Source organism: Leptonotus elevatus, chromosome 15, assembly GCF_054856555.1.
Source record: "Leptonotus elevatus isolate MCC_2025b chromosome 15, RoL_Lele_1.0, whole genome shotgun sequence".
Classification (NCBI taxonomy): Eukaryota; Metazoa; Chordata; class Actinopteri; order Syngnathiformes; family Syngnathidae; genus Leptonotus; species Leptonotus elevatus.
In genome coordinates this window covers 4,559,620-4,572,207 of record NC_141253.1, presented here as the reverse complement: position 1 = coordinate 4,572,207, position 12,588 = coordinate 4,559,620, and the positions used below count along the sequence as shown (strand labels likewise).

The window sequence follows — 12,588 nt, the reverse complement described above, 5'->3', positions numbered from 1 at the left end:
CAACTCCTTCTAAATTCAAAGTAACAAACCCAAGGAAATACACCGATTGTAAGGGAGATTAAAGGAAAGTTCTCCACATTTCCAATATTACCCTTTTCGCGACTCCATTGGCAGCCACCGTCTCTCTGCACTTGTTTTATCCAACAATTGCACAGCTCGAGGGTCTTCGGGGGGGGGGGGGGGGGGGCGTCCTCGTTCATTTCCCAGTGTGCACACAGCAGCTGGAGATCGCCTTTCATGGCTGTTTAAGCAAGCACTTTAAATGGAAATGTACTTGACATCTAAAGAGGTGTAATCATTGAGTGTTTGAACTCCACTCCATGTCTCGGTGTCCCTGCGATGATTCACCTCATGGACAGCAGAGCGGCGCTCTTCCTCCTGCATCCATTTCTAGATCTTTAATTCTGATCTGAGATTTTTATTTTATTTATTTTATTTTTTGTCCTCTGCAATTCTCGCCATCGCCGTACAACAATTACAGTCAGTGAACATTTCATTAGGCTAATATGTCTTGCCTGAGCTGGGTGTGACATTATTGTGCTGAGCGTAGTGTTTTCAGTAAAAAAAAAAGAAAAAAGGTGTGCGGGGATGGGGGGTCGGGGGGACTACCACCCACACAGCTCCGAAAGCAACACAATTAATTAAGTGTTTCAATGTGACGCCTCCTTGCCAAATTAATTTGTTGCAGGCAGCTCGTAGATAGTTGTTTGCTTCATTTCATCACCGCTGCAATTTGAGACTTTGATCTACATTGGAATGTGTTCTTCTATAGTATAGACCAGTGATTCTTAAAGTTGTCATTAATTATACTTGTTTGTTTTTACTGTGTTATGGACCCCTCTGGGTCTTGAATAAAGAATAAAGTATAGCAAATCAGAAAATAAAACACTACAGATTCTCCATCAGGGATGCCTTTATCAAATTAAAGCAACAACAACATTGATCTAAAAAAATAAATAAAAACACCTAAGAATCCTTGTCCTAAGAATTAGGCTGATTATAGATCTTTTAAATTCTCAGCAATCTGGCAGATGTCAGCATTTTTCTCGGTTCATCCTAGTCAGCTAATTTGGATATGCAAGTCACATCTGTAGCAATCTGCGTCCATCAACTCATTCACTGCCATTGACGGTTATAGACGTCAAATATTCATTTGAACTATTTCTATGAGTTGAACTTTTTTTCTTCACTTTTGTTAACAAGAGTATGAAAACCTAGAATTTGTTTTATTGTACATTTAGAGCAGATATCAAATTTGTGACTAATCGTGAGTTAACTCGTTAAGTCATGCAATCAATTATGATTAATTGTTTAAAATTTGCAATAATCTTTTCTTTTCTTTTTTTAAATCGCGTCAAGCGATTAAAATTTTTCATCGTTATTAATCGCATGACTTGAATTGTTAACTCACGATTAATCATACATTTTACATCTGTTCTAAATGTACAATAATTTTTTTTCTAGTTTTTCATACTCTTGTTAACAAAGTGGGAAAAAATGTTCAACTAAAATAAATAGTTAATTTTTATATGATGAATGAAATAATGAATTTTTGACGTCAATAGCCGTCAATGGCAGTGAATGAGTTAATATTGGTATTGACCGATTAATTGGCTGGCTGATTTAATTGGATGATATTTTTGCGATGATTTTTGCTGATTTTGTTGTTAGTTTTTATTTTATACTCATTAACATATAAGACAAAGATTATGACGTATATCACCCCCCCCCCCCAGCCCACCACCCCCACCCCTTGTATGTCACCGCTCATAGGAACCAATTCAACTTGTAAGTCAAGGCACCATTGTAGTAGAAATTGCCATTAACGATAAATAAAACTAATGAATGAGCAACTAGTAAGGGTATAATGATTATTTCCGTCACACTTTTCCCGCTGTTTCCTCTTCGTCCCTGCCTGGAGCTCACATCCCGCACCGCATGCCGCGACGCTCAATCTGATGCACTTTGCACGGGAAATTAATTCCATTATTAAACACGCTGCACTTCAGAAATTTCAATTAGCGATGGCAGCTTGAGGAGGAGAAAAGCAAAAGCACATCACCACCCCCGTTCCCCCACTCTTACGCATGAATATCGTATTTGTCCGACAGCGTCACCGCCACACTGCACAAGTCAAGTGTCCGGAGGTGGGGGGGGGGGGTCCATTTATAGACATTCGTCGTGGTGGGCAGATGGCCGCGGACAACAGGTCCACGCGTGAAGACTACTTATGCGGCCATCAAGAAGCTAAATGTATTTAAGTGGTCAAGTGTGTCGCCACGGAGAGCTCTAACACAAAATGGCCACTTTAGTTAATGGGCTGACGAGGCGAAATGAATGGTGGAAGCGTACATGAGTGGGCTGCTCGCATACACCTGAATTAACACCACTGACCCGCGTGCTTGTTAGAAGCGCGGATTTGCACACACGCAGCGGCTGGGCAAATCTTGGTGCAAAGGGGTCATATTATATTTTTAGATGAAATGTAAACATGAATTATTTTTGATTTTTTTTCAAAATAAAAAACAAACACATTTAAACACAACAAAAGTGTACCATTCCTTCATTGTGTTTACAGTAGGGGTGTTAACAAGAGTATGAAATTGTAGATTTTTTAATTTTTTTCCATCTAGAACAGATATATAATTTGCGATTAATCGGGAGTTAACTATCGAAGTCATGCGATTAATTACAATTAAAAAATTTAATCGTCTAACCCCTCTAATTTACAGTAAACAAATCCCGTTTCTTCCAAACTTACAAACTTATCATCTTATAATAATCATGTCCAACAATGTACATTACAATGTACACTTTCTGTAGGCGTAAAAATCAGGATTACAGAGGATGGACATTCAATCATTTTCAACAAAAACTAGGCTGTGCTGAAACACTTCCTGTTATCATTTTTTCAAATGCTCTCAAACTAAATATTGTGCTTTCATCCGATGGTGAGGACATGCAGAACTGTTAATTTCTACATTTGCCGTTCGCTCATGTTTTCGCAGACCCGAGCATTCTTTCCAGTCGGCCACAAGGTCCCTCGTCGCCAGCCGGCCACGCATCTCTCTGCGAGGAAGAAAAAGAAGGGGGAAAAAAAAGGTCAAAGCAATTTATATGTGACACATAGACTTTGATCCCTTTGTCATCGCCTCGGGGGCCGAACTCGCCTCTCTCACCGGCAACAACCGCCTCCGCCGACACGTACTTGTTGACACAGACGGATGGACGCCGCATGTGCGCACACATGTCCACACATGTCAACTGCAGTTTGCATGAACAGGTGAGCAAGTCGATGCTGTTCAGCCTTTGTTGTATTTATTGACCATTACACAAAATGAGAACAAAACGGAGAGATTTGATACAATATTTTTTTTTCCATTAATCGTGTATTATGATCCAAACCTTAGTGGATTTGTGCAACATGTGTTGAGGAGGTACATTTGCTCAATCAAAGCGGTGAGAATCTGTGCTGATTACAAAATTAATATGGGGGATTTCAATTGGATTTAAACAGTAATTTATGGTGATTACTTCCCCCCAAATCCACATTTATCCGTCCATCCATCCATCCAACCATCCATTTCTGTCCATCCATCCAACCATCCATTTTCCATCCATACATCCATCATCCAACCATCCATCCATCCATCCATTTTCCATCCATCCAAACATACGTTTTGCATCCATCCATTCATCCATCCAACCATCCATTTTCCATCCATCCATCCATTTTTCATCCATCCATCATCCAACTATCCAACCATCCACCCATTTCCATCCATTCATCCATCCAACCATCAATTCATCCTTTTTTTTCTTTTTTTTCTTTTTCTAAGAGCTCAGTATTGTTCATTCGGTAATTTCACCGATTTGACATGTCATCATCATTGCTCTTTTTTTTTCTTTTTTTTCATTCATCCATTTTCTGTCCATTCATCCATCCATCCAACCATCCATTTTCCATCCATCCATCCACTCATAGCACGCTTTTGCCATGTAACATCAATCATCATGAGGTGAGTTTGTGCAGATTCATTGCCGCCTTTACAAACTGCTAATTGTTGTATTATTTTTTTCTCTCTTAACTTTGAAAACAAGTTTGGCCATGAGATGGCGATGTCCTGTTGATTCAAAATTGTTGAACAGAGAAGAATGGAAACAGAAAGAATTTCAAACTCAGCCTTTCCCCCCTTAAATAATAATATAATGTTAAATCCTCTATAATCCTGCTTTTTACACCACAGAAAGCAGTCCAGTAACATTGAGTAGCTTCTTTCTCATTGGAAAACTGCGAATATCTTTTGGGAAGCTTGAATGACTCGATGGCATTTTCATTCCTTTCAGTGCGAATAGAGAACTTGAGATACACATTGAACTTGCAACTCAAGGTATCACCGCACTTCTACTGACTTCATTAAAATGTCAAGATTGTCAGGTGCAGAAAAATGAAGATACGGCATTCCTGCTACCGGCGCAATGTAATAGATGATGTTGTCCATACGTGGCATTATTTATTGGACACATCTGTGCAGGTTACGAGTGACGTGAGGAAAAGGTGGTGATGGTGTTGGTGAGATGAGGGGGGAGGGGGTGGGGGGGGGTCTTGCGGGAAAGACCAGGAGGCAGGAGCTGCCTTCATGAATACCCATCATGCCAATTCCTCTGTGATTTATAGTCAGTGTTGCCAAATAGAGAGGAGGGGCGCCAAATGACCTTCACACACACACGGGGGAATCGTGCAACCGAAACATGTTCACTGAAGAGGTTAATTATCGTCATATGGAATAATGATGTCGTTTGTGGAAAACCACCTGGGTAAAAAAAAAAAACAAGCAAGATATACATATGACATTCGTGACTTCATCCCGACATTAAATGTATAATATTACATTTTCAGAGCAGTTTTGATAAACAAGTGACCTTTTGTGATGACGGTGATGTTGTTTTGGCTCGGCCCATCTGCTGCTGGCTTTTTGCGGACAGCGTGCTGTTTGTCTGATGTGTCCAGATGTTGAGTGTCAGCAGATTGTCATCTTCATGCAGCTCATTTGGCGTCTTCTGTCCCGCTCAATTGTTGCTTTGGTTGAACTTTACCAAAAAGCATTTATCTCAGAAATATTTTATATGAATTTTTTTTGGTGCGTTTTTCTAATTTTGCTTTCATTTTCCAACATTTTTTTTAAATCCTGGAAAACAACACTAAAAGTTTTGTTTCAGATGAAAAAAAAATGCATATAAATAAGTTATCTGAAACAAAACATTGCTATTCAACATAAAGCAGGATATCAGTGTATCTCATTTTTTGTTTCCAATAACAAATACTTATACTTATGTAGAATTAAGAAAAATATCTGATAAAATAACGGTTTGTTGATAGAATAAAAAATGGTCAGGGTTAGTATTTTTTTTCAATCTAATCTTAAAAATAAATAAATATTATTATTATTATTATTTGTAGTTTTGTTTGTTTATTTTAAAAACATTTTTATCTGCCCAAAAATATTTTTCATGTGAAAACTAAAAGCATGTTGCTGCTTTTTTTTAAATGACAAAAATCATTTTGGGAGTTGGTCTGAAAAAATTTATGTAATGTTACCGTCTTTGAAAATGTATTTCATTCGAAACACAACAAATTAATTTTTAAACCAAAATACACTTAAAAAAAAAATTTGAATGAAAAAATATATATTTTTACTGGACAGCAACAATGAGGAAAAAATAATTGAACATCATTAAAATGAATCAAGATCCAAAGTGATATTTAATCAACACGTAGACAGACAGTATCACAATATTAACAGGTATATATTTTTTATCCTTTGTGTGTGTGGGGGGGGGGGGGTCATCATTTGTTTATCTGTGTTATACTGCTCCCTGGTGGTCAAGGGGGGCACACCAGAAGGAGTGGAACCATGAATTAGATTGAAGCATTAAATCATGATGCACAAAGGCCACTGCTATTTATGATGTATTTTAACATTGGTCTTAATGGAGGCAATTATTTTTTGAGGCGGCACTTTGTATACTAAGCTTGAGAATCACAGTCCTTTCTTGACAGATGGAACAATTTTCACTGAACACTAACAATAAAATGTCGTGTACTTTTATGGTGGCATTAAGGCCTGTGCGGTGGCCCCTCTTCATCGGCGCCGGCTCGCCGCTTTCCCTCGACATCTCCCATCTTCTTTTCCTCCGATCTTTATAACTGCATTAAGCAGTGCTGGAAATCAGCGCGTCCCATTTGCCAGACCTTTTTTACTGGAGGCGCTTAACACTCAAGTCCACAGATCATGAACCCAATCAAGCCGGGCAATTTGCGTTCAATTTATAACGCCAGGGCCGCGCCGCCATTGGTTCGACGCCCCCCCCCCCCGGTGGCGCAGCCCGGTCCCATTGAAGCACCGCGCTCCTTTTTGTTATTGGTCTTTTGATTTATACGAGCCATCGCATCGGGAGTGGCCGGAGACCAGAGAGAGTGCCTGGTGCCCACCGAGAGAAGAATAATGTACTCAGCCATTATGAGCTCCCTTGTCAGCTCACGGCAATATCATGAAGAAGGAAGATCGAGTGACTCATTCAACTGCAGAAATTTGCCGCAAAGCGGCCAAACGGGGCGAAAATGATCAATAAATCGGATTTGCTCACGTTTAAAGTCTAAAGGACGACACAGTGCTACCATAAAAACCCTTATTGACTCTACGGGCAATTTTTATAGTCACATTTCAACATGCAAGTGTACAAATTATAGTAAAACCAGCACTCGGTCATGACTGTTGCACTCCAACGCTGTGGGTGGCGATGGTGAGCGTGACACACCTAAAGTCAAACTTTGTCATTTTATTAGAAATACTACCTGTAAACATGGACTAATGCGGCATTCGAGGATGGTCGGAAGTCGGCCTTTTCCGAGTTCAAACCAGGAAGTGTGTACGGTAACGCACGCTTGAACTCGGAAATTCCACTTGCAAAGTCAAAAAAACGATGATCTCAGTATGGTTACATTTCGCAGCGAATTTTGTCCCAGCGGGCTTTACTTTCATTTCATTGTTGATGATTCTGACAATATAATGCGGACGAATCTTTGAGTAGCACTCAGAGATATACCTTATGAGACAACATTTAAAATCATATTCTTACTCATGAAATGTGCATGTAGTGCTTCTCTCTGACTCATTGGTGCGATTGTATGCCATACGCGGTGGAGTTTTCACTGAGACAAAAAAATAATGTGAAAACGCTGCAGAATCAATTTTCCTCAAGATAGCCGGGCTTAGCGAGTGGCAAATCTAAGATGGCCGCCAGTGGCTTCACTTCTCCCGATGGCGATGAAATGGCTTACGTTGGTGCCTGTAAAAAGCTGAGAATCCAAAGAATCCGTGTGATGACTATAAAGTGTTGTTTATTAAATTTGATTTGGTGACTAGCATAAAAACAAATAAACATGTTTTTGGGGAATTAGGCCATCACATAAGAAGTTATGAAAAATATATTAATCAATATGGAAATCCCTCATCAAGACCTTTAGTTTGACGTGCGACTCGATGTGGTTTGTTACAAGTGAACTTTGCCGGGAGTATTGCCAAAAATGAAATGTTACCGGTTTGTTGTTCTATTTTTTTAGAATGTATTGATTGAACAGAGGCGATGAACTGTCCAGATACCTTTTTTTTTTTTTAAATCCAAGGATCTAGAAAGTAGACCTCCCTTTTTCCATGATATCCTATTATCACTTTGACCTCACCTGATGAGAAATAGGAAGTCACTTCTTAGAAGCAGCCATCAGGTTGTATTTGAACTGCCTGCTTGCTTCGCTAAATCATATCTCTCATTATTCTCAAAAGCCTCTTGTCTACTAAAGGGTTCACGTTTTTTCCCTTGACATCATCCTTATAATGCCTGCAACCTGCGGGGGGGGGGGGGGGGGGTCTTATTTTGCACGGTGCCTTTCTTATATTCAGGATGTGCCGTGAGGTATTAACCAGCAAGTCGCTGTCAGTCCTGCCTCCCGCGTCTTTAAAAGGCAATAAACAGAATTTGGCGCCTGCAAAAACGGCTTGTCTAAAGCATGTGAGCGCCGTACAGACAAAAAATGCCGGGATGAAAGTGCACGGGCTTTAAATCTTTGCACCTGAACCTGTAAGTTGAATAAGCATGATAAATGGATTAGCCGTGCACAAAGAGGGACTAACAATAGTCTTTTTGTAGCGTGTAAATTCACGCGGCCTACCTGAAGCTGGCGGGGGGGAAAAAAGAAAAAAAAAAGAAGAAGAGGATTCTGACGTAAAACGCGGCAGACTGTCTGCGTTGTAATTCCTCTCCTTCAAATCATAAATACAAGCAAAAAGAAAGTGAGGAATGATGTGAGGCCCCAAAGTCATCCGTCAGACTGACAGCCCTGAAATGGAACAATAGCGCCGTCTCCTCCCCACCTGGGCCGCACGCTGCTTTACTTAAATAACTCTTGTATTCATGAGATTGCTTCCCAACCAACGCCGAAGACGCCGTATGGCAATCGAAACGAAACGCCGAGAAAGGAGAGCAGGAAAGTTTCCGGCTCGCGACGTGGAGCGGCGGCAGCTTGATTAATGCCTAGCGCGATAAGGTATGGGGGGAAACAAAGTTAGAAAAGAATCTTAAAGCACTTTTATCAGTGAAAGGTTAAACAGTTCGCTGGTAAATTATTTTAGAATTTGACCAGAATTTGAAATTTTTTTTCAGGTTTTAAAGTACCAAGAATCGGTCCAAATTTCCCTTGTAGGATTTTACCAAATTAGGAGCATTGTTGTCCCGTTCCATAATAGGCTGAAAGTGCATCGGCGACTGTGGCTCTCCTTGCCCATAGGTGAGGGCATTAAAGTATAAAGGCAATGAATAATAATAATAATAATAATAATTCACTAAATTTATAGGTGCCATGCGAGACACTCAAGGTCACCGTACAGCATAATAAAATAAAAACACACTACGATAAAAAAACAGGAATAAATACAAAATTAAAAATAGCGAGTGAAATGGTGTTAAAACTGCAGAGAAGAATTTTGAAATGTATTAACTCATTCAAACCCAAATGCATGTAGATACATTTTTTTTTATACTTTGTCCTTCTCTCCCCAAAGCGTATGTATATATATATATATATATATATATATATACTTATTTTATGTTTTTTAATGCAAGGGAATACAGAAGGATTTGTTGCAGTTTCTGACATGAAGGAGGTGGCTTAAAGGAATGGTGGTTATTACAAAAATCGGCCAGCAGGTGGCAGCAGAGTATAAGAGATCAGCCACTGCCATCTTGCAACAAGCTCTTTTTTTGCCAGCATTTCAACAGGAATGTGAATAATTATTAAACTTGGCTATATTTTAATGCTAATTGCTGCAAAACGGAAACCGATACAAATATACTTTTTTTCCTGATGAAAGAAGAGACCCTAATCTTTCTTTTGGTACGTTCCATGTTTTTTATAGCAATAGAACACAACATTCTGTGGGACTTGCAAAATCAGTCAAAATCCAGTAAAACAGCCGGGAGCGAAGGGGGTTGCTTCAGTGAAAATGGCTATGAGTGAATGAGTTAAGAGGACGACGTGAGATTGCTTTCAAAATGGCTGCCTCCTTTCCCCAACACTAACCACCCGTCAATCCCGTGTAGACGCTCGCCACGTCCCGCCGAAAGCAACATTGCTCGTACGTTACGCTGCTTTTTAATTCATCCCCAGACAGCTTTAATGGGATGTGACGCTCCATCAGGTTCTTGTCCTTCTAATTGTCACCCCTACGGCTCCGTCGTTTGTCAGGCCACCCCAAGTGCCTGCGTTTTTTTTTGGGGGGGGGGGGGGGACATGGGCTTGCGTGGAGGAATCCGTGTAAGGCGGGGAACTTCACTTGAGGAAATTCTGCATGCAATTAATCATCTGTCCATCCACTTGCTAGAACGCTTGTCCCGATCAGACTCGAATTCGAACCCTGGACCTCAAAATCTGTGAGTCATATGGTCCACCGAGCCGCCCGCGATAAATCACAAGGGATGAATTTAAAACACCGGCGTTGACCAGCGAGCAAATTGAAACGTGCCGAGTACAAGCAGCTGTCAAAAGGGAACGTTCGCACAACAGCACGGGCGTTCATTTCGTCATTGGAGAAAGCAACGCAGGTTACGTCAATTTTGACACATTTGCGCCGACGCTCGTGTGCACCCAGCCGTAGTCACGCCACATTACAGCGAGAGAGAGAGAGAGAGAGAGAGAGAGAGAGAGAGAGAGAGAGAGACCCATCTGGTTGCTTTGCAAGTGTAGCACTCAGCGGACTCTGATTTCATTATCTCAGCGTGTTCCCCGTGACCCGCAGGAAAAAAAAATGACATCTGATTTACCTCAAGATCAATTTGTATGTAAATCAGAACGCAACCGGAGGCCAACCGAGGTGTGGCACAACAAAAGCTGTTTTTTTTTTTGGGGGGGGGGGGGGGGTCGACGAACATGTTAGCGAGTTTACCCACTGAGAGGCCCTAATGGAGCCCATTTTGAAAATGATGGGACCCTTCGGTGCACTGGACCTGCACACGCCATATGTTCCACTACGGTTCTGCTCTAGCATGTTGCTGGGGGAGATTAAGCGTACCCAGGAAATTGCTCATAGGCTGCAAATTTGCTGAAATGCTTACCAGGAGCTTGTATTGAAGAATTGTATCGGTTTGTGTTCTACTACTCTACTACTTACCGTACTCCAACATTTTTACGTTCACTGTTGATTTCTCGGGGCGCGCATCGCTCCAATAAAAGACGATTCAATATGTATCTCAATACATGGGGCACGATGTGATATAATGATGATTCAATTTCATATAATGCGGCTCACTTTTAGAGGGTATGATGCAATGAATATTTTTGGGGAGTTTTTCCAATCCAACCCACTTTATTTCTACAGCACATTTTATAAACAAGCGTTTCCAAAGTGAGATCCGCACACTATCATACACATAAAATCTAGTTATATATGCTTACTACTAGTTATATATACTTACTACTAGTTACTATAAAATAAAAAATCAATACAATACAAAAATACAGTAAGTAAAAAAAAAGAAATCATTACAAATAAATAAATAAACAAATAAATAAATAAATACACACATAAATAAATAAATAAATTAATTAATTAATTAATTAAAACACAACAAGACCCCGAGGACCACACAATTCAGGCTAAACTAAAAGCCAAGGAATAAAAGTACAAATAAATTAATTTAGTATCGATCTATATTTAAAGAAACATTTTCTTTGTTTTTTTTAACCTATTTTTACAATACAAGACATTCAAATAATACTCCGCGAGAGAGAAAAAAAGAGATGGGCAAAAATCCGCCAATTTTTCTCTTTTACTCAATTAGCCAATTAATCGGTTGTCAAAATGTTATTCTGCCAAATATCATAACCTACATTGGCCCCAAAAAAAATTAAAAATTTTGGTCCGATTCTAGTCAATTTTAAGAATTTGAGGAATGATAGTTTGTGGATGCTAATTAAAAAAATAACATTTATGTATGAATTAACAATTTTTTTCTTCTTCTCATATTTGATCAAAAAAATGCAATCAAATATCTTCCATACATACAAATCAGACTCTTTTTTTTTTTTCATGTTCAGTCTGCTCGCAGCTATAGAGCATATGGAATTGACTGTCACATTGAGTTCTTACAGTCGCACATGCCATTTTCGTCGGAAAGTTTATCTTAATTCATTAACGAGCAATACTTGAATCTTAATTTAAAACATGCGTCATAAAGTGGAAGTGGTTATCTATGAAAGTGTACAATTTAGTGGCGATCCATATCAAGGTAAGTGGCCTGCTTTTCTAATGTTGTGTTTGTCTTCATTACTGCGACTCGAAGGCCACACAGATTTCTGGACAATCTACTTAAAGCTTGCGGTAATGTAAATAAATGGTTGTTGATGTGATTTGTTGTGGCTAATGTGTGTGTGTGTGTTTTTTTTTTGGGGGGGGGCGGTTTGCTAGATTGTTCAGGCCACTCATTTGTGCCGCTGATCGATGGCGAACCTTCAACTCAACGTTATTTATTGAGCACTTTAAAACCTACCACAGCTAAAACAAAAATGTTCACCAAAAATAAACGATTTATCACATAATTAAAACAATAAAACAGTAAACGCTGATGCTTATTTTGATAGCATATTCATAGTGTTTCACATGATATGTTAGCATTAAGCTAGTGCATTATAGCTGATACATGTCTGAGGGCCAAAGTCAACAGGTTGAGGTTTACAAGGGCCACTGGGACCAAACACTATACCTTCATTTTTCTTTTCATTGAAATTCAATTGGTGCTATCTATAATTTTCTCTAGACGGAAGAAAAAAAGTCTTAAAGAGAATGTGTCTTTTTTGTTGGCGGAATCTGATTGTCATCTTCATAGCAGTGAAAAGAAATACCATGCTGTATTAGGATGAGACCCAGAGACAGCAAAAATGACAAAAACTGCAGGGGCCCTAACATTGAACCCTGCGGAACACCATATCATAACAAGACATTGGGGCAATTCCATGTTGTTGTTTTTTTTTCTCCT

At 39.5% G+C, this 12,588-nt stretch overlaps 1 long non-coding RNA gene across 1 annotated transcript in view; it reads left to right on the top strand.

Annotated features, from left to right (window-relative positions):
- Nucleotides 1-3,277, top strand: part of LOC147161659 (uncharacterized) — a 31,067-nt gene extending 27,790 nt beyond the window's left edge. The window contains exon 6 of the long non-coding RNA XR_015097210.1: nt 3,009-3,277. This is a non-coding gene — a long non-coding RNA (uncharacterized LOC147161659). The remainder of the gene's footprint in view (nt 1-3,008) is intronic.
- The last annotated feature ends 9,311 nt before the right edge of the window (nt 3,278-12,588 follow it).